Genomic DNA, 27,415 nt, shown 5'->3' with positions numbered 1-27,415 from the left:
GCCTCCATTAGATTTCAAGCTTCTTGAGGGTAGGCAATATGTCTTTTTTTCATTTTGTTTGTGTATGTGCATATGTGTATATGTCTTCATGTGTGTACATGTGCATGCATGTATATGTAGGGGCTCAGATGGCAACCCAAAGAGTGCCAGGCACATAATAAGCCTCACATGGGTATTCATTTAATTAAGTACTAAAATGTCTAAGTGGAAACATTACTAAGCTAGTTTTTCAATGCTGAATTTGGAATTCTGAAGTCAAAGCCGATTGCACAATGTATATTTTTAGGGGAACCAAGAAGTCCTGAGGCATCTCCTTATGACTTGCTTTGGTGCCAGGTCTTTACCTTAGTATAGTTACTTTGCTGAATGAAGGCAGGGTTTCCAGAATGTTCCTGTTAAAAAGAAGCAGTATAGGAAAGAGGCTAAACTTTTGGGTTCTGTTGTCAATAGACTTGAGTTTGAATTTCAGCTCTATCACTTTTAGCTATGAAATTATCAGTACATTTGTAATCTTTTAGTGTCTTCATCTATAACATTGTAATGAAATACTAATATCCATGCATAAGAATGTTTTACAAATTAAATAGGATAATGTATATAGAGTGGTCTGTTTCCTCCATAGGAAGAGGGATGAGCTATGTGATTGTGGTGAGTCTGGCTTGCAGTGGGCTATGGCCTCCAGAGGTAGGGCTGCTACACTGAAATGTAGGGAACCTAAGTCTCCATCTCTTGTCTGTCTGTCTCTGTCTTCTGCCTTCTACCTGCATCCCTTGAAGCTGAATATCCTTTCTTCCTTAGCTTCTTGCTACCAAGTGATAGTCTCAAGTCAGGGCCTGACCTCTGATATAGGGAGGGCAGCCTACTTAAGTTTCTCCAGGAGTAACTGGAGACAGATTGAATAAGGATGGAACCAAGCTCTTCCATTTCTCCAGTGCAATTTTACAAGCAGAAACGTGATATCATATCTTGATTTCACTTGTTTCCTGGCTGAAACTGGAGAGAAGGATAAGTGAGTGACTGATAAAATTTGATTTTTATAAATGTTAGTCAATATTGTTGTTGATAAGGTGGTTATTGTCCCTGTATGAGTAGGACACTACACATAGCCATTAATGCACATGTATTCAGAAAACAAAAAACAAAAACTGTTGATGGGACTAATTATGGAGGAAAACCTTAAGCACATGGTGCATTGGTTGGAAGGGGCATCTGTGAGCAAACTAAAGTAAAATCAAGTAAAGAAACCCAGAAGACAAAGTTAATGTGCTGTAATGACCTTACTAAGGCCTGAAGTTCCTCCGGAGACCTTGAAAAATAAATAACTCACAGAAACAAGTATTCCCAATGAGTTCAGTGATGCAAACATTAATTATTCCTTAGACCGCTAAGTTTGACATACAAAGGACCAATCGAATACATTGCTGATGAAGGAGAAGGAGGTCTAACCACTATGGAAAACAACTTGAAATTCAATTGTGCAGGTGAGCATAAGCGTAACTCATAACCCAGTTATGGAATTCCTGGGTATAAGAGAAACACTCATTTATTAGCACTGAGATAACAGCTTGAGATAAGTGACTGGAAGCAACACAAATGTCCACTGCTGGGAGAACAGGTAAATTGTGACGTCCATATAAGATAATGCTATACCATAGGAAAAAATGAATGAAGTTCAGTGACGTGTAACGAAACAGTTGAATATTTGACACATAATATTGCGGGGTAAAGCAGGTCACAGAAGGTTATATACAGTTGTGACTATGTAGAGTTACTATGACACTATGTATGATGTCACTTTTTATAATGCTCAACAAGAAGCACAGCTAAGGAGTATGTGGTTGAAGGCTGTAAATATAGATGGTAAAATCTTTGATAAACACAAAATTCACTCTAGTGGACCTCTGTGAGTGTGGGGAGGCAGGGAAGGGGCACATAGATATTACTAATATTCTACACCTTCATTTGTGTGGTTGGTTCATAGGTATTTAATTTATCATTATGTTTTAAACATGGATATATATATATATATATATTACTTTTTTGTATATGCCAAATATTACATAGTAAAAAAATCTTTTAAAGCAATATCATGGTTTTTTGGGTGTAAAACGTTACCTCTCTTTTCTGAACAGTTATAGGCAATAATAAATAGGTTGGCTTATAAGTATTTATATTTATGTTTATTTTATTTATTTATTTATTTTTTAATTATACTTTAAGTTCTAGTGTACATGTGCACAACGTGCAGGTTTGTTACATATTGTACATGTGCCATGTTGGTGTGCTGCACCCATTAACTCGTCATTTACATTAGGTATATCTCCTAATGCTATCCCTCCCTGCTACCTCCAGCCCATGACAGACCTCGGTGTGTGATGTTCCCCTTCCTGTGTCCAAGTGTTCTCATAGTTCATTTCCCACCTATGAGTGAGAACATGCGGTGTTTGGATTTTTGTCCTTGCGATAGTTTGCTGAGAATGATGGCTTCCAGCTTCATTCATGTTCCTACAAAGGACATAAACTCTTCCTTTTTTATGGCTGCATAGTATTCCATGGCGTATATGTGCCACATTTTCTTAATCCAGTCTATCATTGATGGACATTTGGGTCGGTTCCAAGTCTTTGCTATTGTGAATAGTGCCGCAATAAACATACGTGTGCATATGTCTTTATAGCAGCATGATTTATAATCCTTTGGGTATATTCCCAGTAATGGGATGGCTGGGTCAAATGGTATTTCTAGTTCTAGATCCTTGAGGAATCACCACACTGTCTTCCACAATGGTTGAACTAGTTTACAGTCCCACCAACAGTGTAAAAGTGTTCCTATTTCTCCACATCCTCTCCAGCACCTGTTGTTTCCTGACTTTTTACTGATTGCCATTCTAACTGGTGTGAGATGGTATCTCATTGTGGTTTTGATTTGCATTTCTCTGATGGCCAGTGAATATTTATGTTTAAAAATCGTTTCTGCTTCCTTTGCTGAGATGAGGCAAAGGACATTATCTATAGAGTCCATAAAAATACAATGATCATTCCTGATCATAAAACATATTCACCAGCTAAAAATCATTTTTTTCAAACTCTTAGAGAAAATGACTGGTCAGGCCACTCACAGTGGGTCACTCTTGGAATGTCTTGCTGAGGTGGGAGGACCGCTTGAGCTCAGGAGCTTGAGACCAGCCTGGAAAACATAGTGAGACTGAGACCTCGTCTCTTCTAAAAGGAAAAAAAAGTTAGCAGAACATGGTGGCATGTGGCTTTAGTCCCAGCTACTTGGGAGGGTAAGGCGTGAAGACCAACTGAGCCCAGGAGTTGGAGGCTGCAGTGAGCTGTGATCATGACACTCACTCTGGCCTGGGCAACAGAGTGAGACCGGGTCTTAAAAAATAAATAAATAAGTAAATAAAATGAAAACGAAAATGATTGGTCAGAGTAGAATCTATGAGTGGACTAGAAAAGACGCTGAATGATTTTAGGTTCTGGAGTACTATACACATTATGTACAACAGAAAAAAACATTATGGGGAAGGGTGTTGGGAGGTGTTGGTCAAAGGGTACAAAATTTCAGTTATACTGGAGGAATAAGTTGAAGACATCTACTGAATAATATGGTGACTGGTTAACAACAATGTATTGTGTTTCAAAAATTGCTAAGAGAAGAGATTTTTAAGTGTTCTCACTGCAAAAAGATGGTAAGTATGTTAGGTAATACATATGTTAATTAGCTTCATTGAGCCATTTCATAATGTATACATATTTCAAAACATCATGTACACAATAAGTATATAATATTCTTTTTTTTTTTCTTTTTCTTTTTTCTTTTTTTTTTTAATTTATTTATTATTATTATACTTTAAGTTGTAGGGTACATGTGCATAACGTGCAGGTTTGTTACATATGTATACTTGTGCCATGTTGGTCTGCTGCACCCATCAACTCGTCATTTGCATCAGGTATAACTCCCAATGGAATCCCTCCCCCCTCCCCCCTCCCCATGATAGGCCCCGGTGTGTGATGTTCCACTAGGCCTGCCTTACAAGAGACCCTGAAGGAAGCACTCAACATGGAAAGGAAAAACCGGTACCAGCCATTGCAAAAACATGCCAAAATGTAAAGACCATCGAGGCTAGGAAGAAACTGCATCAACTAACGAGCAAAATAACCAGTTAATATCATAATGGCAGGATCAAGTTCACACATAACAATCTTAACCTTAAATGTAAATGGACTAAATGCTCCAATGAAAAGACACAGACTGGCAAACTGGATAAAGAGTCAAGACCCATCAGTCTGCTGTATTCAGGAGACCCATCTCACACGCAGAGACATACATAGGCTCAAAATAAAGGGATGGAGGAAGATTTACCAAGCAAATGGAGAACAAAAAAAAGCAGGGGTTGCAATCCTAGTCTCTGATAAAACAGACTTTAAACCATCAAAGATCAAAAGAGACAAAGAAGGCCATTACATAATGGTAAAGGGATCAATTCAACAGGAAGAACTAACTATCCTAAATATATATGCACCCAATACAGGAGCACCCAGATTCATAAAGCAAGTCCTTAGAGACTTACAAAGAGACTTAGACTCCCATACAATAATAATGGGAGACTTCAACACTCCACTGTCAACATTAGACAGATCAACAAGACAGAAAGTTAACAAGGATATCCAGGAATTGAACTCATCTCTGCAGCAAGCAGACCTAATAGACATCTATAGAACTCTCCACCCCAAATCAACAGAATATACATTCTTCTCAGCACCACATCGTACTTACTCCAAAATTGACCATATAATTGGAAGTAAAGCACTCCTTAGCAAATGTACAAGAACAGAAATTATAACAAACTGTCTCTCAGACCACAGTGCAATCAAACTAGAACTCAGGACTAAGAAAGTCAATCAAAACCGCTCCACTACATGGAAACTGAACAACCTGCTCCTGAATGACTACTGGGTACATAACGAAATGAAGGCAGAAATAAAGATGTTCTTTGAAACCAATGAGAACAAAGATACAACATACCAGAATCTCTGGGACACATTTAAAGCAGTGTGTAGAGGGAAATTTATAGCACTAAATGCCCACAAGAGAAAGCAGGAAAGATAAAAAATTGACACTCTAACATCGCAATTAAAAGAACTAGAGAAGCAAGAGCAAACACATTCGAAAGCTAGCAGAAGGCAAGAAATAACTAAGATCAGAGCAGAACTGAAGGAGATAGAGACACAAAAAACCCTCCAAAAAATCAATGAATCCAGGAGTTGGTTTTTTGAAAAGATCAACAAAATTGACAGACCACTAGCAAGACTAATAAAGAAGAAAAGAGAGAAGAATCAAATCGACGCAATTAAAAATGATAAAGGGGATATCACCACTGACCCCACAGAAATACAAACTACCATCAGAGAATACTATAAACACCTCTACGCAAATAAACTGGAAAACCTAGAAGAAATGGATAATTTCCTGGACACTTACACTCTTCCAAGACTAAACCAGGAAGAAGTTGAATCCCTGAATAGACCAATAGTAGGCTCTGAAATTGAGGCAATAATTAATAGCCTACCAACCAAAAAAAGTCCAGGACCAGATGGATTCACAGCTGAATTCTACCAGAGGTATAAGGAGGAGTTGGTACCATTCCTTCTGAAACTATTCCAATCAATAGAAAAAGAGGGAATCCTCCCTAACTCATTTTATGAGGCCAACATCATCCTGATACCAAAGCTTGGCAGAGACACAACAAAAAAAGAGAATTTTAGACCAATATCCCTGATGAACATCGATGCAAAAATCCTCAATAAAATACTGGCAAACCGGATTCAACAACACATCAAAAAGCTTATCCACCATGATCAAGTGGGCTTCATCCCTGGGATGCAAGGCTGCTTCAACATTCGCAAATCAATAAACATAATCCAGCATATAAACAGAACCAAAGACAAGAACCACATGATTATCTCAATAGATGCAGAAAAGGCTTTTGACAAAATTCAACAGCCCTTCATGCTAAAAACGCTCAATAAATTCGGTATTGATGGAACGTACCTCAAAATAATAAGAGCTATTTATGACAAACCCACAGCCAATATCATACTGAATGGGCAAAAACTGGAAAAATTCCCTTTGAAAACTGGCACAAGGCAGGGATGCCCTCTCTCACCACTCCTATTCAACATAGTGTTGGAAGTTCTGGCTAGGGCAATTAGGCAAGAGAAAGAAATCAGGGGTATTCAGTCAGGAAAAGAAGAAGTCACATTGTCCCTGTTTGCAGATGACATGATTTTATATTTAGAAAACCCCATTGTCTCAGCCCAAAATCTCCTTAAGCTGATAAGCAACTTCAGCAAAGTCTCAGGATACAAAATTAATGTGCAAAAATCACAAGCATTCTTATACACCAATAACAGACAAACAGAGAGCCAAATCATGAATGAACTTCCATTCACAATTGCTACAAAGAGAATAAAATACCTAGGAATCCAACTTACAAGGGATGTAAAGGACCTCTTCAAGGAGAACTACAAACCACTGCTCAGTGAAATAAAAGAGGACACAAACAAATGGAAGATCATACCATGCTCATGGATAGGAAGAATCAATATCGTGAAAATGGCCATACTGCCCAAGGTAATTTATAGATTCAATGCCATCCCCATCAAGCTACCAATGAGTTTCTTCACAGAATTGGAAAAAACTGCTTTAAAGTTCATATGGAACCAAAAAAGAGCCCGCATCTCCAAGACAATCCTAAGTCAAAAGAACAAAGCTGGAGGCATCACGCTACCTGACTTCAAACTATACTACAAGGCTACAGTAACCAAAACAGCATGGTACTGGTACCAAAACAGAGATATAGACCAATGGAACAGAACAGAGTCCTCAGAAATAATACCACACATCTACAGCCATCTGATCTTTGACAAACCTGAGAAAAACAAGAAATGGGGAAAGGATTCCCTATTTAATAAATGGTGCTGGGAAAATTGGCTAGCCATAAGTAGAAAGCTGAAACTGGATCCTTTCCTTACTCCTTATACGAAAATTAATTCAAGATGGATTAGAGACTTAAATGTTAGACCTAATACCATAAAAATCCTAGAGGAAAACCTAGGTAGTACCATTCAGGACATAGGCATGGGCAAAGACTTCATGTCTAAAACACCAAAAGCAACGGCAGCAAAAGCTAAAATTGACAAATGGGATCTAATTAAACTAAAGAGCTTCTGCACAGCAAAAGAAACTACCATCAGAGTGAACAGGCAACCTACAGAATGGGAGAAAATTTTTGCAATCTACTCATCTGACAAAGGGCTAATATCCAGAACCTACAAAGAACTCAAACAAATTTACAAGAAAAAAACAAACAACCCCATCAAAAAGTGGGCAAAGGATATGAACAGACATTTCTCAAAAGAAGACATTCATACAGCCAACAGACATATGAAGAAATGCTCATCATCACTGGCCATCAGAGAAATGCAAATCAAAACCACAATGAGATACCATCTCACACCAGTTAGAATGGCGATCATTAACAAGTCAGGAAACAACAGGTGCTGGAGAGGATGTGGAGAAATAGGAACACTTTTACACTGTTGGTGAGATTGTAAACTAGTTCAACCATTATGGAAAACAGTATGGCGATTCCTCAAGGATCTAGAACTAGATGTACCATATGACCCAGCCATCCCATTACTGGGGATATACCCAAAGGATTATAAATTATGCTGCTATAAAGACACATGCACACGTATGTTTATTGCAGCACTATTCACAATAGCAAAGACTTGGAATCAACCCAAGTGTCCATCAGTGACAGATTGGATTAAGAAAATGTGGCACATATACACCATGGAATACTATGCAGCCATAAAAAAGGATGAGTTTGCGTCCTTTGTAGGGACATGGATGCAGCTGGAAACCATCATTCTTAGCAAACTATCACAAGAACAGAAAACCAAACACCGCATGTTCTCACTCATAGGTGGGAACTGAACAATGAGATCACTTGGACTCAGGAAGTATATAATATTCTTGTCACTCGATAAAAACAAATAAGAAACATTAAATTATAACAATAAAATTTAAAAAATCAAAGATTTTTAAAAAGAATAAACCCTTATAATAAAATTCCATGTTATATGTCTTTAGCTTCTAATTTCTAAAAACAAAACAAAACAAAACAAAAAAACCCAAAGTGAGTTGAGTACTCTGTAAATTCAGTAGGATTGGAAAAATATTTATTTACTTAACCTGATCCTTCTTCTCTAAGACCCTTCCCCTCAAAGCACTGAATGCTTACAGATCTTTGAAATAAAAATAGCATGAGATTTATCATGACAAAATTCAATATTATAAAATGAATCAATGACAGTTTACTCCTCTAATGGATTTGGTGTGCAATCATCCAGAACAGGGAAAGGTTGGGAGGTCTGTTGAAACTTATCTGATAGAACAAGGCTGAATGACATAAAGTCCTCTTAGAGGCTACATTTACTTCAGTAAGTGTCTTCATAAGAAAAAAAAAATACTTTACGTTTTTCAACTCAATGAGACTTGAACCAATGAGGAAATTAACATGCAGGATGTTCAAAGAAGTTATGACAATAAAAATTAAATTCATGTTAAATTAAGATAATCCATGTCCACTTTTAAATTATATTGTTTCTTTCTTCTAATCATCTTATTTACTCCTTCTTTGCTTTTTTTATTATCTTACTATCTGTGGGTACCCCCCTGTTTTCATTCCAATTTCATACTTGACCAAAGAGCAGGGGAGCTGAACAAAGCTGTTGATATGTAAATAGCAGTTTTGAAGACAGAAGCACCAGATTGTTCCTAAACAGAAGAAAAACTGCAGTTGCTTTATATTTGACTGAGTGGAAAAAAAGGTGTCAACATATAATTTCAATTGCTCTCTAAAATAAAAAGTGTATCATCTAGGTTTGAACTTTGTACTAAGCATGACAATATTATGGTAAGTTGACAATTATCTTGTTCATTTCCTTTGCTTTTAGAAATAATTATAGTATTCTTTCAGAAATATATTTTCTTACTGTAGTTTCAGATTTTGGATTTGCAAAGTCAAAGGGTTTTGTTGATACAGAACCTACAGAATCTCTAATTCAGGAAATAAATTAGGGTTCTTTGTTTCTTTACTTCTCTAATAAACTTGCTTTCACTTTACTCTATGGACTCGCCTCAAATTCTTTCTTGTGAGAGATCCAAGAACCCTTCCTTGGGGTCTGGATCGGGACCCCTTTCCAGTAACACTTTGAGATTTGAGACCTTGCTGACCTGGAAGGACTGACCCTTGAGGGACTGCCCCTGCCAGAGACAGTACACAACTTGTCTTGGAGTTTGCCTTTCATGTGCAAACCAACCAGTCAGAGCCCATACCCCCAACTACCTCCTCTATGGAGCTCAAGCTCTTACGATCTGGGCCAGTCACTATCCATCTGCCCTAATCACCACAGGGCCAGGCACCATGCAACTAGGGACAGCTCCTCTGTCCCAGAGCCTGCTGAAATTATTCAAACTAGCCAGAACTAAACCTGTTTGCCCTGCCTTGCCCGTTCCTTTGGCAGAAACCATAACAATGGCTTGCTCCTGCTCCTTTTTCTTTCCTCTCTCTCTGCTTCCTGACACATTCCCTTTGTGGTGGTGGAATGTGTGTCATGTCTCCCATTTCTAGGGATCTGTGAGTATAAAAAAACTTCTTACATGACAATCATTTCCGCTTCGGTGTGTCTTTCTACATCTCAATAAACAAATCCCAGGTACCCTTTTAAAACACCCCACTAAACCCATTAAGATGACATCAGATTTCCTCAGGAATTCTGATCAGAAAAACCTTCACTTGGAATGAACTGGAATAGTGAGAAGGGGTATTAAACTGAGGCGCCAGGACAATAAAATTTAGTTTGAAGAAAATCTAGTTTTCTGGATGGTTGGTCTATGCACTGCTTGGAAACATTTGGGTGATTCAATTTTGTGGCTCTCCATCTGAAATTAGCCGTCATGTGGCCATCATCTCCCACAGAGTTCTTCAGGTCAGTGCAGGCCCAGCAATCACAGAAAGATATATTACACCTGTTCAAAGAGCAGTGCAATCATTTTGAGGCTGTACCTTACAGCTGTCACACATGTCGGGAAGCAGAGAAGGCAGAGTTTCTGTGCATCGCTCAAGGTCATCTGGAAAACCAGTAGATGAGGCCACACGTTTCCCAGACCATTAGGCAGTCAGATATGAAATTCTCTGCATGATCTCCCCATTGAGTCACCCAGGTTTGTTTTATGCTTGTTTGTTGGTGTCTTTTCTTTAGTAGACAAAGACAATTTTAAAGAGTTGTCAGCAGCCTCTGGTTCTAAATGTTAAGGACATTGAGGTTCTATTTATGACCACTCTCAATTGAATAAAAGGACAAGCTAGGGTTGGGTTGCCTTTCTCTTACCACTTTTCATAATATTGATGTCATCTGCTCAATGTAACATTTGCCAGGCATAGGCAAATATCCCGCATGCACTTGGTAGAGGAGAGAGGTAGTAGAATCATGATGCTTGTCAGCTAGGGAAGAAGCACCCAGAAATGCTGCTTGGGAAAGGAGTGCTTAATGCCTACGATGAATAACACAAATCTGTACTACTTTATAATGATGCCTTAAATCCCACAGCTCTAGCCTGCCATGAAATTCAAGCAACAAGTACTGCTTCTGCAATACTCAAGCAACCTAAATTGTACTCAGGACTAGTACACAGAATAGATAATTGATTACAAATCTGATTTGAGAGTTTTAGTATGCAAGCAAAAATTTGACTGGCTTTTGTCTTTGGCTCTTGAGAGTTAGCCTCTAAACTCTTGAAATTTTCAGAGTGATAAGAGTGTCTTTGTTATTCATGTTGGGCACCTGGGCCAGTGCCTGATAGTTTATGCAAATGAAGTGACTCAGGATGGGGCTGGCTATGCCAGAAAGACCAATCATGTGATTAAAGGGTGGGAGCTCCAAGTCAGGTGATACCAACTCCACCTCTGGGGAGGGCAGTAGGGGCTGGAGATGGAGATCAACCTTCTGATCTCTTACCCAATCAGTCTTGCCTAGTTAATAAATCCCCAATAAAAACTCTGGACACTGAAGCCCAGGTTGAGTGTCCATGGTTGGCAAATCTCTGCATACTGTCACATATCAATGTGCTGAGAGGGGAATGCATCCCTAAGACTGATGAAAGTTTCATGGTTGAAATCACCCTAGATTTTGCCCTGTGCGTATATGTTCTAATTTGTATTTTTTCAATAAAACTATAATCACAAACACAGTGCTTCCAATGAGTTCTTTCTAGTCAATTATCAAACTTACAAGAGTAGTAGGAATGCCTGAATTTGTGGCCAGTTGGTCAGGAGTGAGCATGGTTCTGGGACTCTGAATTTGTGGCTGGTGTCTGAAATGAGAACTGTCTTATGGAAGACTGTGCCCTTAACCCCTGGGTAACTAGGAGGACACATGCCCTAAAAATATACATGTTCATTTTCTCTTACATTTCTTCTCTCCTAACTAACACTGCACATATTTTTAGGATAAAAACCTCCTTATTGCAGATTTATTTTATTAGTGCAGCTTTTCTACTGGCTAGGTTTCTTTCCCAAGGTGGGGTGGGTAGTTGGCACCAGTTCTCTCTGGATCAGGTAGGTAGAGGGATCCCAACATGCATATGTAATTCAGGAGGTGAAAGAGAGAGCTGCAGTAGCAGTGTGCTGGGTTATTTCTGCCTATGTCCTAAGTCTCTTTGGACCCTGTCAAGCAGGACCATGCAGCTCAGCGAAGCTGGCAGTGACCACAGCAGTGGAAGGACAAGACACACAGGATCCAGTGGGGCAGCCGATAAGCCCATTGCAAAGAGAATACATTTCAAACAACTTTCCTGGCCATGGGCCCTCAGGATCTGGCTTACCCCTATGGCTTTTTCCTGTCATTGTGCATTAGGCTCCAGCCACATCAACCTTTTTACTACTGCTCAGCTATTCTCAGTTTGTTCTTGCTTCAGGTCCTTGGCACTTGTGTTTTCTCTCTGGGATACTCAGCCCTAAGCAATTCACATGGCAGCTCCTTCTCAGCATGGCCAGTTTAGCTCCAATATTACTTCCTTCTAGAGGTATCCAGAGGGAGTGGAAAGGCTCCCCACCTTTCCTCTATCTAGGCCCCATTGTGGAGCTACTTCCTAGCCCATTTCTTGGCTTATTTTCTTTAAAGGGCTTACTGCTACAGATATTATATTATTCCTATATTTTGTTACAAATATATTTCTGTCTCCACCTCTCCCACACACATAACCCTAACATAAGCACTGTGATGACATGGGCTTTACAGCTACCTTGTTTACACTGTGTCTTTGGCTCATGGAATAGTAACTGGCAGTTATTACTGGATGAATGGTGGAATAGCATTCACCAAGTGCTGCACACTGTGGTGGGTGGTATGAGGCTTTTAGGAAATGCACAATACTCGTTTCTTCTCTTAAGGAACTGTGGAAACTGAGTCACACACACATACAAAAGAGCGAACTGCAGTCATTTCTGTGGCTCCTTCTGCTCTCCACTAGGTCTCGTTCAAAGTCCTGTACTTGGTCTTCTCTTATTCCGGGATTTATGGATCTATCCTCTCCTAGATTTCAAATAGTATCCCTAAATCACTTTCAACAGTCTCAACAAAATAGATGAAAGGCCTGTTTCTTTTTTTATATTATTTTTAAGAGTTAATATTGTCTCTCTGGAAGCATAAAGCTCCCCATCCTGCCCAAAAAAGAAGAGTACAAAATCTGATAAAGAAGTTGGAGAAAAATATATAGGAAAATAAGATTTAGGGCTCCCGAATTCACTAAAACTACATTATGAAATATAAGGCCATCTTAACTACAGGAAAAAGACTTATGGAGCAATTATTTTCTCATATTTTTCTAAGGGCAAAGTTTTAGTAGGATTTTATCTGATGTGATTGGCATGTTTTAAAGTATAGTCAAATCTGTATAATAATATGTGAAACTTACAGGAAATGTGATAGTATAGATACAATATGTCATAATTTCACTGCCGTGTTAAAGACAGAAAAAATACCATTGGTTGGTTGCCTGTCTCAGAGGAAAAAATACAGAAAGCAAATAATTTAAATGAGTTACAATTTATCCAATTTAGAATCAAATAAAAATGCCATGGGCTTGGCGCCAAGGATTATTCTTGGATTGGAATTTGTTCAACACCCTAAATTTAACCAGCTGCGATCCCTTTTAAACTGCCATCCAATACAGTCTTTTGAAATAAAGAATGTGCTTTTAAAGGGAAATTGGCATTCCAGCTGAATATTTATTCTCTAAATAAACACATGCAGCCTTTTGCAACACACTCAACGTATACTAGGGAAGGTACAGGTCACAGTTAGAGACGATGCACACAAGTAGTCACATGTTTTCTCTCTGGGTCTTAACTGCCTAGAATATTGCCACATTTATAACTCAGTTATGGACAGGCAACTTCAGTGTCTAATATTTCATAAGGAATTGTCTTAATGTTTCTTAAAGTCATAATATACTACAGCTAGAAAAGATCTTTCAGAATGTTTAGCTGCAATTCAAGCTCCTCATTTTATATATGAACAGGCTGAGGCCATCATTCTAATACCAATAAGTGACATATCCATGGTCTCACCTGGAGCCCATGTCCTCTTTCTTTTATTTATGGCCGTAGACTACACTTCATTAAAAATAAAATATGACTAAGCGTCATCATCTGCCTGAAAGGTGCTCATGACTGAGTGAGATATAGCCCATACCATGTTTCTAGTCCTGGGAACATATGGTCAGAGCTGGTATAGATTCCACCCCAACCCCAATGGCAACATTTATAAATGCTGTTAAAGTGTAGCTATAATTTTTTAAAAATACAGAGCCAAGTCTGAAAGAAGAATTTATCGTCAGACGTCATGAGTAAAGTCATAGGCTGACTGCAGGATCCCGTGCATTGGCTGTGGCCCTCTCTGCCAAGGATGGGAGATGTGAGATGTGAGTGGAAGCTGGGATGAAGAATGCTGCGGAAAGCCAGATCCCTGCAGAAAATGCCCCTTCCACGCACAGGAGGACAGGAAACGTTCTTCCAATACAAGTACCTAAGGGGATGAGGATGTTGATCACCACGTTATTTGTGGTGTGGGAAGTTAGAGGCCACCTGGATGCCCATCGCTGGCATGAGGGATCAGCCAGCCAGAGAGGCAGCAGGCCAGCGTATTCTGTCTGTGGCTCTGAAATGTGGTGAAGTGGGAGGTGTCTCCAGTGATAAATAGAAATCCCAAGGCTGCACCAGCCATGGGTGTAAAGTCTTAATTTATACTACCCTTATGGTGTTAGGAATCCTAAGCAAAGACAACCCCTACCTAGTTAAACTGTTTTTCAAGTGAGAAAGCAATATTATAAACATGTTCAGAAAAAGACTACACGAATTTTTACAGACCTGTGCTGAATTACTAAATAATGTACTTCAAGAAAGGGAAACTTGTACTCAGAAGGAAAGAATGGGATTTGAAGATCAATGGTGAACAAACACAGTTTTAAACTATGGCAAAATCTAAAGAAGCCTTAACTGAAACCATAACAACAATAAAATGTAAAAACAGGGTAGCAATTTGAAATCTAAGCACATGTTGGTTGATGGGCATTTAGGCTGGTTCCATATTTTTGCAACTGCAAATTGTTCTGCTATAAACATGCATGTGCAAGTGTCTTTTTCATATAATGACTTCTTTTCCTCTAGGTAGATACCCAATAGTGGGATTGCTGGATCAAATGGTAGTTCTACTTTCAGTTCTTTAAGGAATCTCCATACTATTTTCCACAGTGGTTGTACTAGTTTGCATTCCCACCAGCAGTGTAGAAAGTGTTCCCTTTTCACCACATCCATGCCAACATCTATTATTTTTTGATTTTTAGATTATGGCCATTTTTTCAGGAGTAAGGTGGTATGGCATTGTGGTGTAATACTACTCAGCCATAAAAAAGAACAAAATAATGGCATTTGCAGCAACCTGGATGGAATTGGAGACCATTATTCTAATTGAAGTAAGTCAGGAATGGAAAACCAAACATCATATGTTCTCACTTACAAGTGGAAGCTAAGATATGAGGATGCAAAGGGATAAAAATGATACAATGGACTTTGAGACATGGGAGAAGAGCGAGGGGGAAAAAGAGAGATAAAAGACTACACACTGGGTGCAGTGTACATTGCTCGGGTGATGAGTGCACCAAAATCTTAGAAATCACACCTAAAGAACTTATCCATGCAACCAAACATTACCTGTTCCCTCAAATCTATTGAAATAATAATAATAATAATAATAATAATAATAATAAAAGAATTATATGCACGGATAAGAGCGTCACTAATTCTACCTGGGAGAGTAAAGAAATAGTTGATTTTGAACTGAGTATCAAAGGTTGAGTAAGAACTTAGCAGGTAACAGGGGGCAGAAGGAGGTTTTCAAAAGTAAGGCTCCTAATACAAAGGTACATGGAACATTCTAGAAACTGCAGGTAGTTCACAAGCCAGGTGTTGTTCATGGGGAAGTGGCAGAATACAAGGCTGGAAGGCAGGCTCCAAATCTAGTCTTTGGAGCAGGTCTCCAAATCTGATTCCTTTCAACTCAATGTCATCAGAATCAGCTTCTATGAAATGTCAGATTACAATAAAAAAGGGAGATATAGGAAATACATGAAATTAAAACATAATAGAAAGAGAAAATTCTTTCCATTTTAGTAATAAACAGTATTTCAGTATTTCAGTTCAGAGTTTGAAAATGGATCTGAAAAGTGAGCATGTCTTGAGAATAGAGAAATACAGATAATACAGATTACAAACAGTGAGGGATCTAAGACATCAATTAAAATAGCCAAAATTACAATATGCAGGATACAGTAACCCATGGAACATTTTATAATTCATTTTTCTCTTGCTGCAAATCTCTACCTCTCAATATTAAAAAATAGTTAAGTCACATAAATTTCAAAATGCTTGATGGTAGTTGGAAGAATTGACAAATACAAGATCTTGTGAGAAGAAAAGTCAGTATTTAGGATTTAAAGATAGGCTGAGGGATTTTCTTTGGCTGTAATTCAGACTGAAGCATTCAAAGGAGAGTTCAGGCCTGGAAGTACATTGTGAAAGTCAAGATTGTATTTCTCCATCTGAGAAATGCTCTGCCCCTTCCTTTTGGCAGTCATTTGTTCATGGGCCTCTCATCTTTTCCCCATGAGAACTTGCTCTTTGGGAAGGGTTTTATAAGCCTATTCATATGAGATATGAATGACTACTATGGTTTAATAGGGTATCTTCCTCTGCCATATATACTTTCTAGTAGGGGACAGAGGCCTCAAATTTCTTATTGAAGAACTTGAAGCCTTAGCCAGTTACGTTGACAAGTGAATCTTGATTTGAGGCATTCCAAGAGCCGTAGTTCACATGGGTCCCTGGTTATATTTCCTAGCCATAAATCTTGTTCTGAATCCGTTTCAGGAATGACCACCTCATTTTCTCTTCTGGGTCAGTGTCAATATGTCAATTAAAACAGTACCCGTTTGATATGACACAATTTCAAATATCATACAAATAATTGAACTTGATCTGAATTTAACTACCATTGAGTATTAGCCAGGCTCAAAGAATATCAATATCAACCAAATTTAGAAAGAAGAAGATACAACACATAAGTTCACAAGCAAGTATTTTTTTTCTTAACAGACTCTGAAACTCTCAGATGAGTATTTACAAAATGTTATTCATTACGTGACTATAGTAGGCCCAAAGTATAGCTATCTAGAAGCAGTTGTACTGTTCCAATAAATCAATCAGCAAATATTCACTAAATGACTGTTTTGTGTACAGTATTGTACATGGCACAATTTGATGTGGTTTCTCTTTTCTGTTTAGTTGGAAAGTTAGAATTCCCATCAAACTATCAGAACAAAAAATAAAGGGGTGAACAATACGGTACTGATAGAACTGATGATTGAGTACTCTTTCTATTTCTTCCAAAGCTCCCTTTTATCTACAGGACAAAGTCCAAATCTTTTGCCATGTTTTAGCGAATCCTTTTTCTTGGTCTCTATTTATTTTTCCAGCCTCATCTTCTAGCACATTCTTCTATAAACTCAAAGCCCTAGCCCTACCAAACCATATGTAATTTTCCAGATTTATCATCTGTTTTTGCACCTCCAAACCATTCCTTCTGCTTGAAAAGGACTTCCACTCACTTTTGCTTAATTCCTACTTGTCCCTTTAAAAGTTTCCTCCTCTAAGAAGTTTTCTCTAATCCCTAAAAAGTTTTGTGTCCTCCAATTTGTTTCTATTGTATCTATGTCTTTAACCCTATACCAGCAATTTCACAAAGTATCGAAATGTCTAATTCTCCTATTACCACAGTTTTTAAAAAGTGAGGAAGGATCTGTACCTCATTTATATTTTTGTCCCCAATGCCTAATGTGAAACCCCAGCACATAATAGGTGTTCAATAAATATTTATTAAATGAATCCCAGTTCTGGGGGTTGGGAGTTGGGAGGAGACATATGGTAGGCAGATTTTCTTCCAGAGGGCTGAAAGATTTGACTATAAAAGAAGAAACTTTGAGTGAGAACATAGTAGGTCAGAGTGATTATGGGGTGATATCTATGAAACCATATAGGATATAGATGAGATAAACAGATACACTGAAACCCACAATATATCCTAAAGCCAGGACCTGTCACTTGTTACTTGAAAGGTAAATTCAAAGAGAAAGAAAAGAATCTTTCAATCCTAATAAATAGTATAGTTGGAATATGTAAATAACTTTTTAAAAAACCTATTAAATTTGATGTCAAAATGAAAACTACATCCTATGTCAAAAGTGTTCCCAGATGCCCCTATTGAAGAAAAACTCTGGCTAGAAGATAGATGTTACTTAATATGATAAAACTCTTTTTAACTTAATTCTTGGTTCAGTGTGTTATTATCTTGCCAGGGATGCTCAAACTTGACCCCCTGTGCCCTGGTACTGAGCTGCATTTGCCAGAACAACCAAGTCGCAGCAACCAATTAATCTTAATCACCACGTGCCAACTGGGAGCAGTTAGAGCAGGACAGCAAGGAGTGGAGTAAAGATGACTTGCTTTTCTCCCAGGGATTGGCAGAGGGCATAGAGGGCTTTATGTGGCTCCCCACATTAATGCATTGGCGTATCCAGTGACACATAGCCGGGGCTGGCCCTGAAGGGTAGAAGCAAACACTGGAGAGAGCTGAGAAGGAGGAAACAAACTTCGGGCTGGCAGTTGCTATCTTGGAAGACAACTTAGACAACAGTCCTTTAAGCATCAGGAAACAATCCTAGAAGTCACTTTTGATAGAATGAGCACTCAAGTTATGATTTGGTGATCAATTCCCAGAGGGGCTTCCTGCCTACAGTCAGAGTTCAGGGTGAGTTAAAGGTCAGCACAAACTTCTAATAAAGGCAGAAAGATACATGTTTGTAGTTCAGAAATTGTATGTAGCCATTTCCTCTAAAATGAGGGCTCTTAACCTTTCTTGAGGTGTCATGGAGCCTCTGAGAAGTTGGTGGACATTATGGATCATCTTCCTGGAGAAAATGCACAATTCTTACACATAACAGAGCATTGGCTACCCAAACCCCATCTCTCAGAGAGCCCCTCAAGTTGAGAACTCTTTTAAAGAATCTCTGAAAACTACATTGGTTTAGAGTATGTCAATTTATGTAAAAGGGTATTTTTGGATATAAATAGTCTGGAAATTCTTGATTATACATGCATGGAACAAGGCTGCAGTGGGTCTAGGGCCACCATTTTTAAAATGAGGAAAATCCTGCATCTCATTCGGATCTTTTTTTAGTGGTACCTGATAGAGATGTTTCTAAATTACAGTAGAAATGCCATCAAAACTAGGGAATCTGAAAAACAAATATTAGGAGTTAAAAGCTCTGTAACCATGAAGAACTGAGTTTTGTGTATTCTTCTGAGGAGAAGGAACGCAGACTATTGTCTGTTCTTGAACCTACAGCAGGACGGTCCTCCTCAACTGTTGCCCCAGTCCACCCCATTGCCATGTCCAACTACTAGTTAGTACTAATAAATTTAGTAATCTTCCCATCTTACCACAGAGGACTCAGTTTGCGACTCAATACCTCAATCATGATATCTTCCATGCTGTCATGAAGTTTGCAATTATAATAGTTGAAACTAAACATCGAATCTGGCTATGTACTAGAAAACATCACAGAAGGATCTACGTTCTCTTTAAATACTACTATTGAGAATATTTATCTTCAACTAATTTGCATTAATGAACACTGCTAAGTAGGCATGTTTACAAGCTGTGAAGGTGTAACCTCGTCCATAGTAACTCTGAATTGAAGCCAAGATTTTAATCATGACAGGCTATCAATTTTGTCCATAAGGAGCATTTATTGCTTAATATAGTTGGCAAAATCCAGATATGATCAATCACAACTAATAGTCCTTAGTTGGAAGGCAAGTACATTGCTGTTTATTTGGTTCAGAAATTATTTGCAAACTAAACTATAATCCAAACTTATGTTAAAAAATCAGTTAGAACTATCATTAGACTCTTTCACAAAGCTTATTTTATGCTTAAATATCCTGAGAAAGAGTATTTTTTACTAACTGTAAATTTTCAGTCACCTTGGTTTCTTGTATGCCTAATAACACAAATAAAAACAACCATAACAAAAAAAGCAAAAAGAAACCCCAAAAACAAACAACAAAAAAATAGCAACTTCATTTCAATGCTGCACAACTGTAAAGCACAATTATGAATTATTTAGGTTAATATGTAACATATATAAATGTAAATACAAGGATAGAAAAATATTTATATATGTATTTTCTTTCAAAGAGCATATCTTCCAAGCAATCACCAGCACATTTACTATAGCAGGAATAATACTAAATTTCTCAGCAGTTGAGGTCCCTGGCAGTAGAGTTCTCCCGAAGAAATCTCTGACATCATTCCAAAATAACTAATCACATATTATGTTAACTTGGCTCAGTTTTTACCATTGTATTTACTTTTATTTCAAATTTCAGTTATAAACTTTAAGTTAATTTAGAATGCATTATCCTTGTATCTTGTTAGAGACTGAAGCGGGGGTGCTGAAAGAGTTGGCTGCAAGGTAGGAGATAATAAGAAATGAATTTGACACCAAGCAAACTCTTTTTTTGTTTGTTTCAAACATAGCATCTTGTCAAACAAATGTAAGGAGAATCCATGGTTGAGTAATGAATGAACATTAATACTTGTCATGGATTCTTAAGATGAGTTAATCATTTTAGGTTTCAACTAATGAACATTGGAAACTGATTATCTTATTGAATTTTACTAATAACAACTCTTGGGATAAAACAAAGTAGCAGACAAGTCCTCCAGCTCTCCATCATCAAAATAGAACAATATATTTCTGGTCCACAACCTCATATCCAAACATCTTGGGGCCAGATATATTTCAGAATTCAAGCTTTTCTTTTCTTTTCTTTTCTTTTTTAAATGATGGAGAGACAATAGGCTACATATATTGAATTTGCATAATATGACCATCAGAGAATCCAAATCATTTGTATGTTTTCAGTGAAATGTTTCAATATTCACATTAAGTTGTGTAATTATACAATAAGTAAAGGCTATTACTAGCCTCACATCAGTTCAGGCCAAGTTTTGCTGTCAAGTGAGTTTTGGTGCAAAACTTGAGAAATATTTCAGTTTTCAGTGTTGTTGGAATTTTGGAATCACAGATTGAAAACTTGTGGGCCTGCATAGACATCTGGAAATTGTTTCCATACCATATTCTCTAAGCAGGGGCAATCATCAAACAACTTGTCTATCAACTTGTAGTTTGATTTACTGGGAAGTTATAAGTTATATGAAAGATGAAATTTGGCCCACTCTGCCCAGTTTCTGTGATACATCTTAACAACATCCATTAACAACAATCTTGTTGGATCTGAACAAATCAAGAGACTAAGGAACTGGCAATCCATTTAGTAAATGACTGCTATGCATACTGTCTCTATTATATGCATATTCCTACAGAAACTATGCCCTACTGCTCCCAAAAGACAGATCAGGATTGTTCTTCTTCTTAATATACTAAGCAAATAAAATTAGCTAGTCCAGTGTGTATTAATACTTGGAGAGAACATACAGAATAGAAAGGCCAGCCTTGATAAAGTAGGAATGAGCTTCAGTGTCTGAATTTTTGCCAATTGTACTAGATGACACTACTACGCAAAAAAGTTTGAGAATCACTGATCTAGACAATATCTTGTTACGTTATCACCTCAGCTGTTTTTGTATGGGAGACCTTTACCCGAGCTGAGTATCAAGGTTGATGTACAGATTTCTTGTGGGAAATGGGAAATTATTGCCATTTTTTTGGTGAGATACATAATGACTTTTATGAGTAAAATAATATGTCTTTCTGGGAAATGATGTGATTCTAATCAAAGTACTTTTAAAAGCCTCAATACTTATCTATAGCAAAGCACAAGAAATAATCAAAAAAGTCATCCTGATGACCAATTCTTATTTGTACAAATTGTGTTAAAAAATGGAACTTCACCCCTGGGTGCCATTTAGAATTGTGAAGATGGTGGATTGGGGAGTCTGTGATTTAAATAGCTGGGGTGGTATAAAGTGACTATAATTTGACTATGAATCATGGTGATGCTCACAGGAAGATTGTGACAAGGAGACAAAGGGGCCCTGCTGTCCATTATAAACCACTGAATTGCCTTCAGATAAATGCATCTTGTCCTTTGAGTGGAAGCCACCTATCAAATTCCCCCCACAGCCTGTTTTCTTCATAGTAATGAAAATGCACTTCGTACAGTACAAGCTGCCTAATTCTTTAGCACAGCCTGCATGGACCACCTGCCTGGCCCTGGTGGGGAAGAACAAGGGAGAAAAGAGTTCAGAGTTTTCTAAAATGGCTGACCTTTGTCTGAAGCTGTCGAAAATATTCCCTGTTATTATGAGGTGCTCCATGCACCATGCAGCCAGGTAATCCCTAGAGCATGCCTTCACTGACTGCCACTGATTTCCTCTTTCAAGAAGTAGTGTTCAGTCTACTTGGTATTGAAGACATTCGGAGGCATGGCAGCGAGCCTCATTCAGCTTTCTTCTCCCAGGGAATACTCACCCATGGTTACCAGAGACACATCTGGCATCATATTATGGATCCTGTAGTTCAGGCTCATAGTAGCATCCAGCTTCTTAAAAATACCTTTTTCAGTGTGTTAATACAGGTAGGAAAGATTTCAGACAATTCTTTAAAAAAATATTTAAAAGCACCAAATGACACAGATGTCCTCCCTTTATATCCGACAGTTTGTAACTTCATATACATGCTCTTTGGAAAGAGCTAGGGGATTCTAATTGAACCAGTCTGAGTGATAATAATGGGGACATGTTTTGAAATGGTTGAAATCAAAGTTTCATTATAAGAATAAAGACGATAGGCTGCTGAGATGTACTGATGTTGGCTCTTATTTTCACCAAAGCTGCCTGTATAGGTTGAGCCTAGGCTGACAATCTGAAGCACTTTTGAAATGGTAATGCTGTGTTTGTAGTCTTTACGGATAAAATACCCTTACACTGAATCTATGCTACAGTTGATAATGAGACTGCTTTTACATCTTAAAGGAGTATCTAATTACTAATCTAAATGTTTTGTATTCCAGATTGCAGATGATAAATACTCCATAAGCAATCTTCCAAATCAGCTCAGCAGTCTGGGAGAGGATCAAGGAGAGTCGCCTTTAAGAAAAAGCAGCATCTATAAAAAGAGCTGGATCAAAAGTAGACGCCCGATCACACACCCACTGTGGCTGGGCTGACAAAAATAGCCACTTGCACAGATTTAGTTCACTTCAATGTCAGGCTTCCCCCTCCAACCACCCTGTCTCCCTTCCCACCTCCAAGAATTCAGCGCTCATAGCAGGTGCCTTCAAGTCATCCACACCAAACGTGGGGCTACATCGAAAATGAGGGGCTACATCAGAAACTGCAGCTTGGGGTGATCAGCTCAGAACACTCCTCCTCCTTGCTGTCCTAGCGACTACCTTCCTGGAAAGGGATAGTTCTGGAGTGCCAACATGTAGTACATGTCTACAGGGTGCCGGGTACCATTCTGAATGCTTTACAGGTACGACTTCATCGAGTCTACTGACAGTGCGATATCACAGTCATTATAATCCCTGCTTTACAGATGAGGAAATGATGACTCAGATAAATCACATATTCAAGGGCATATATTTAATTAGTGGTAGAGTAAACTCTGAACCCAGATCTGATTGCAGAACCCATGCTTTTAGCCATTATGTTAGGCTGCCTCCTGTTTGGTCAAGAATGGAAGACTCATTGCATGTTGAAAGTCCATCCTGGTTGAGGTGAGTATGCCAATTACCTACACTTTGTCTCACACATCAAAGCGAAAGTCAAAATTCTTGGGTCTAGTTGTCTTGTATTTTATTTTATTTTTACTTTTTTATTATTATTATACTTTAAGTTCTAGGGTACATGTGCACAACGTGCAGGTTTGTTACATATGTATACATGTGCCATGTTGGTGTGCTCCACCCATTAACTCGTCATTTACATTAGGTATATCTCCTAATGCTATCCCTCCCCTTTCCCCGCTCCCGACAATAGGCCCCATTGTGTGATGTTCCCCTTTCTGTGTCCAAGTGATCTCATTGTTCACTTCCCACCTATGAATGAGAACATGCAGTGTCTGGTTTTCTGTTCTTGTGATAGTTTGCTGAGAATGATGGTTTCCAGCTGCATCCATGTCCCTACAAAGGACACAAACTCTTCCTTTTTTATGGCTGCTTAGTATTTCATGGTATATATGTGCCACATTTTCTTAATCCAGTCTGTCACTGATGGACGTTTGGGTTGATTCCAAGTCTTTGCTATTGTGAATAGTGCCTCAATAAACATATGTGTGCATGTGTCTTTATAGCAGCATAATTTATAATCCTTTGGGTATATTCCCAGTAATGGGATGGCTGGGTCAAATGGTATTTCTAGTTCTAGATCCTTGAGGAATCACCACACTGTCTTCCACAATGGTTGAACTAGTTTACAGTCCCACCAACAGTGTAAAAGTGTTCCTATTTCTCCACATCCTCTCCAGCACCTGCTGTTTCCTGATTTTTTAATGACTGCCATTCTAACTGGTGTGAGATGGTATCTCATTGTGGTTTTGATTTACATTTCTCTGACGGCGAGTGATGATGAGCATTTTTCATGTATCTGTTGGCTGTATGAATGTCCTCTTTTGAGAAGTGTCTGTTCATATCCTTTGCCCACTTTTTGATGGGGTTGTTTGTTTTTTTCTTGTAAATTTGTTTGAGTTCTTTGTAGGTTCTGGATATTAGCCCTTTGTCAGATGAGTAGATTGCAAAAGGGGCGCCCGAGATGGCTGAATAGGAACAGCTCCAGCCTCCAGCTCCCAGCGTAAGCAACACAGAAGACGGGTGATTTCTGCATTTTCAACTGAGGTACCAGGTTCATCTCACTGGGGTATGTTGGACAGTCAGTGCTGGTTAGTGGGTGCAGCCTGACCAGTGACAGCTGAAGCAGTGCAAGGCATCACCTCACCTGGGAAGCACAAGGGGGAAGGGAATTCCTTTTCCTAGCCAAGAGAAACTGAGATACACACCTGGAAAATTGGGTAACTCCCACCCTAATACTGTGCTTTACCAAGGGTCTTAGCAAATGGCACACCAGGAGATTATATCCCACACCTGGCCCAGAGGGTTCCACGCCCAGGGAGCCTCCCTCATTGCTAGCACAGCAGTCTGAGATCTAACTGAAAGGTGGCAGTGAGGCTGGGGGAGGGGCACCCACCATTGCTGAGGTTTGAGTAAGTAAACAAAGCCCCTGGGAAGCTCGAATTGGGTGAAGCCCATTGCAGCTCAAGGAGGCCTGCCTGTCTCTGTAGACTCCACCTCTGGGGACAGGGCATAGCTAAACAAAAAGCAGCAGAAACCTCTGTATATGTAAATGTCCCTGTCTGACAGCTTTGAAGAGAGTAGTGGATCTCCCAGCATGGAGGTTGAGATCTGAGAATGGACAGACTGCCTGCTCAAGTGGGTCCCTGATCCCTGAGTAGCCTAACTGGGAGACATCCCCCACTAGGTGCAGACTGACACCTCATACCTCACACGGCTGGGTACACCTCTGAGACGAAGCTTCCAGAGCAAGAATCAGACAACAACACTCGCTGTTCAGCAATATTCTATATTCTGCAGACTCCCCTACTGATACCCAGGCAAACAGGGTCTGGAGTGGACCTCAAGCAAACTCCAACAGACCTGCAGCTGAGGGCTTGTATTTTAAAAAGACAATGTAAGTGAAAAGTAAATGAAGGGATATCATTTTGCTAAATTTTTATTTGAAAACTGAACATGCTATGAGAACACATAAATTAAAGGTGATAAATGAAGTTACAACTCTTAGTATAACATCTGCCCAGACTAAATAACAATAACTTTCACATTTGTATGACCTTTCCTCCTTCCGTTCTTCTTTCTTCCATACTTTCTATTTTCTCCTCCTTACTCCCTTTCTCTTACATGTTAATTTATCTTTTCATGCATTTATCTGTTCTGTTATGTTTTTAGCATCTTCAACACATCAGGCAGAGTGGTAGGTGCTGGAGATGCAAAGATAAAATTACTACTCTCAAAGTGCTTACATTTTAGTTGGGGAGAGAGGTGAGTCACAGGTAAGCAACAGTGCAGGATGATACACGTTATGATAGGGACATCTCATGGAGCACCATCATAGCACCAGGGCTGAGTAGGCAGCCTAGTCTTAGAGAGGTACAAGATGCTCTTACACATCTTATTTTTAATATACCTTATACTTAATATTAATCTCAAGCATGGTTGAAAAACAGTTAATAGATAGAAGTCATGCTTATGCAACTTACTCCTTTCCCCAAGTCCACAGGATCGTCAGCAATGGCTGAAACATCTCAGTTGCTGTAAATATGGGCTTGCTAGGTGCTTCTAAGTACTTTCTTAGCTAATCAATTCTTGCAGTCAAAAATCCTTTGAAAAACAAATCTGGCTGTCAACTAAATATCTCAATTCTATTAGTCACATTTTCTTGCAATGTCTAAACATTCAAAGGATAGAAAGTGACCAGCACAATGTTGCCAGACGTTTCCTAGAAGCCTGTGGGCTGCCTCTCAGCAGCAGAGTCAGGGCAGAGTGAAAACTCACTACACCACTGCAGTTTGTCACATAAACAGACTCTGCCTCATATTCACTTCTAAAGTCAGAGTTTGAGTTGACAGACCGATAAACTGTAGTGCTCACAGGTTCTAGCTAAGGAGTAGCACCTTCCATCTAAAGGCCTGCAGCTAGACACATAATAAGCTGCCTCTGAATAGACAACTGTACAGACAAGTAAGAAAGCTACTACGGCAGACAGCTCAACTCCCAAGGCCAACAGAATAAAAGGAAACATCTTCTGTGGGAAATAAACAAAACACCCTGTACCAGATAGAATCCACTTGGCTGCAGTGACTTCCAACAGAGGCTTCCTCTTGGCATCTGAAGGAGGAGATTCAGCAGGCAACTCACATCTAACTGTGTAGAAACCTTTTCTATTCTGCAAAGATGAATTAGCTAAAGTCATGGGTTCTACCAGATGCCACATATGACTTCAGCAGAGACAGTCTTTAGGCCTCTGGTTCCTAGGAAACCAAAGTGGCCCCAGACTCACAAGACTGAAATTGGCAAAGATCTAGCTTACCAGGCATGACATCAAAGAATCAGAATTTCTAAAATCAATTCTGTTCAAACATAGAACACTTTCCATTAGAAGTTCTGTGACATATATTGATTTATGATCTGTTTTTCTCTCCTCTTCATTTCTCATTGTTGTCCTGAGAGGAGTGGCCTTAGCATTCCACATTGCCTGAGAAGCAACGGAAGCTGAGAAAGGTCAAATGATGTGTTCACACTCACATTGAACACTGCCTCTCTCTTGTGACTAAGCACCACACTGCATCACAATATTTATCCTTGAGCAAGTGGCCTTGCCCAAAGCAGCTTCTAAACTCGTACCTTTGATATGAAGCTGCTGTCTTCTTGTCTGTGAAATATTTTTAAAAGCACAGTAACACTTGGTTAATGGGCAAACTCTCTTGGCAGATACTTCCATGTTTAACATACAATGATGATTGATGTTCAAAATGAGGATTGCCAGATTCTGAAATGCCTTCTGAATCATTAAAAGAAATTAATTATGTCCAATATGGTTTTGTCTTCAGTGTATTTAATCGTAT

General features: G+C 38.8%; 1 protein-coding gene and 1 long non-coding RNA gene across 2 annotated transcripts in view; both read right to left on the bottom strand.

Annotated features, from left to right (window-relative positions):
• Positions 1 to 27,415, bottom strand: part of KCNB2 (potassium voltage-gated channel subfamily B member 2) — a 418,770-nt gene that overhangs the window by 190,691 nt on the left and 200,664 nt on the right. The window lies entirely within an intron of this gene.
• LOC112630355 lies at positions 57 to 26,681 on the bottom strand. Its single transcript, XR_003120850.1, has 3 exons — positions 26,625 to 26,681; positions 3,117 to 3,184; positions 57 to 1,644 (listed from the first exon to the last, which is right to left on the bottom strand). It is a non-coding gene; the product is annotated as an uncharacterized LOC112630355 (long non-coding RNA).

Source organism: Theropithecus gelada, chromosome 8 (genome assembly GCF_003255815.1).
Source record: "Theropithecus gelada isolate Dixy chromosome 8, Tgel_1.0, whole genome shotgun sequence".
NCBI classification, from domain to species: Eukaryota; Metazoa; Chordata; class Mammalia; order Primates; family Cercopithecidae; genus Theropithecus; species Theropithecus gelada.
This window is presented reverse-complemented; position numbering and strand designations above follow the sequence as displayed.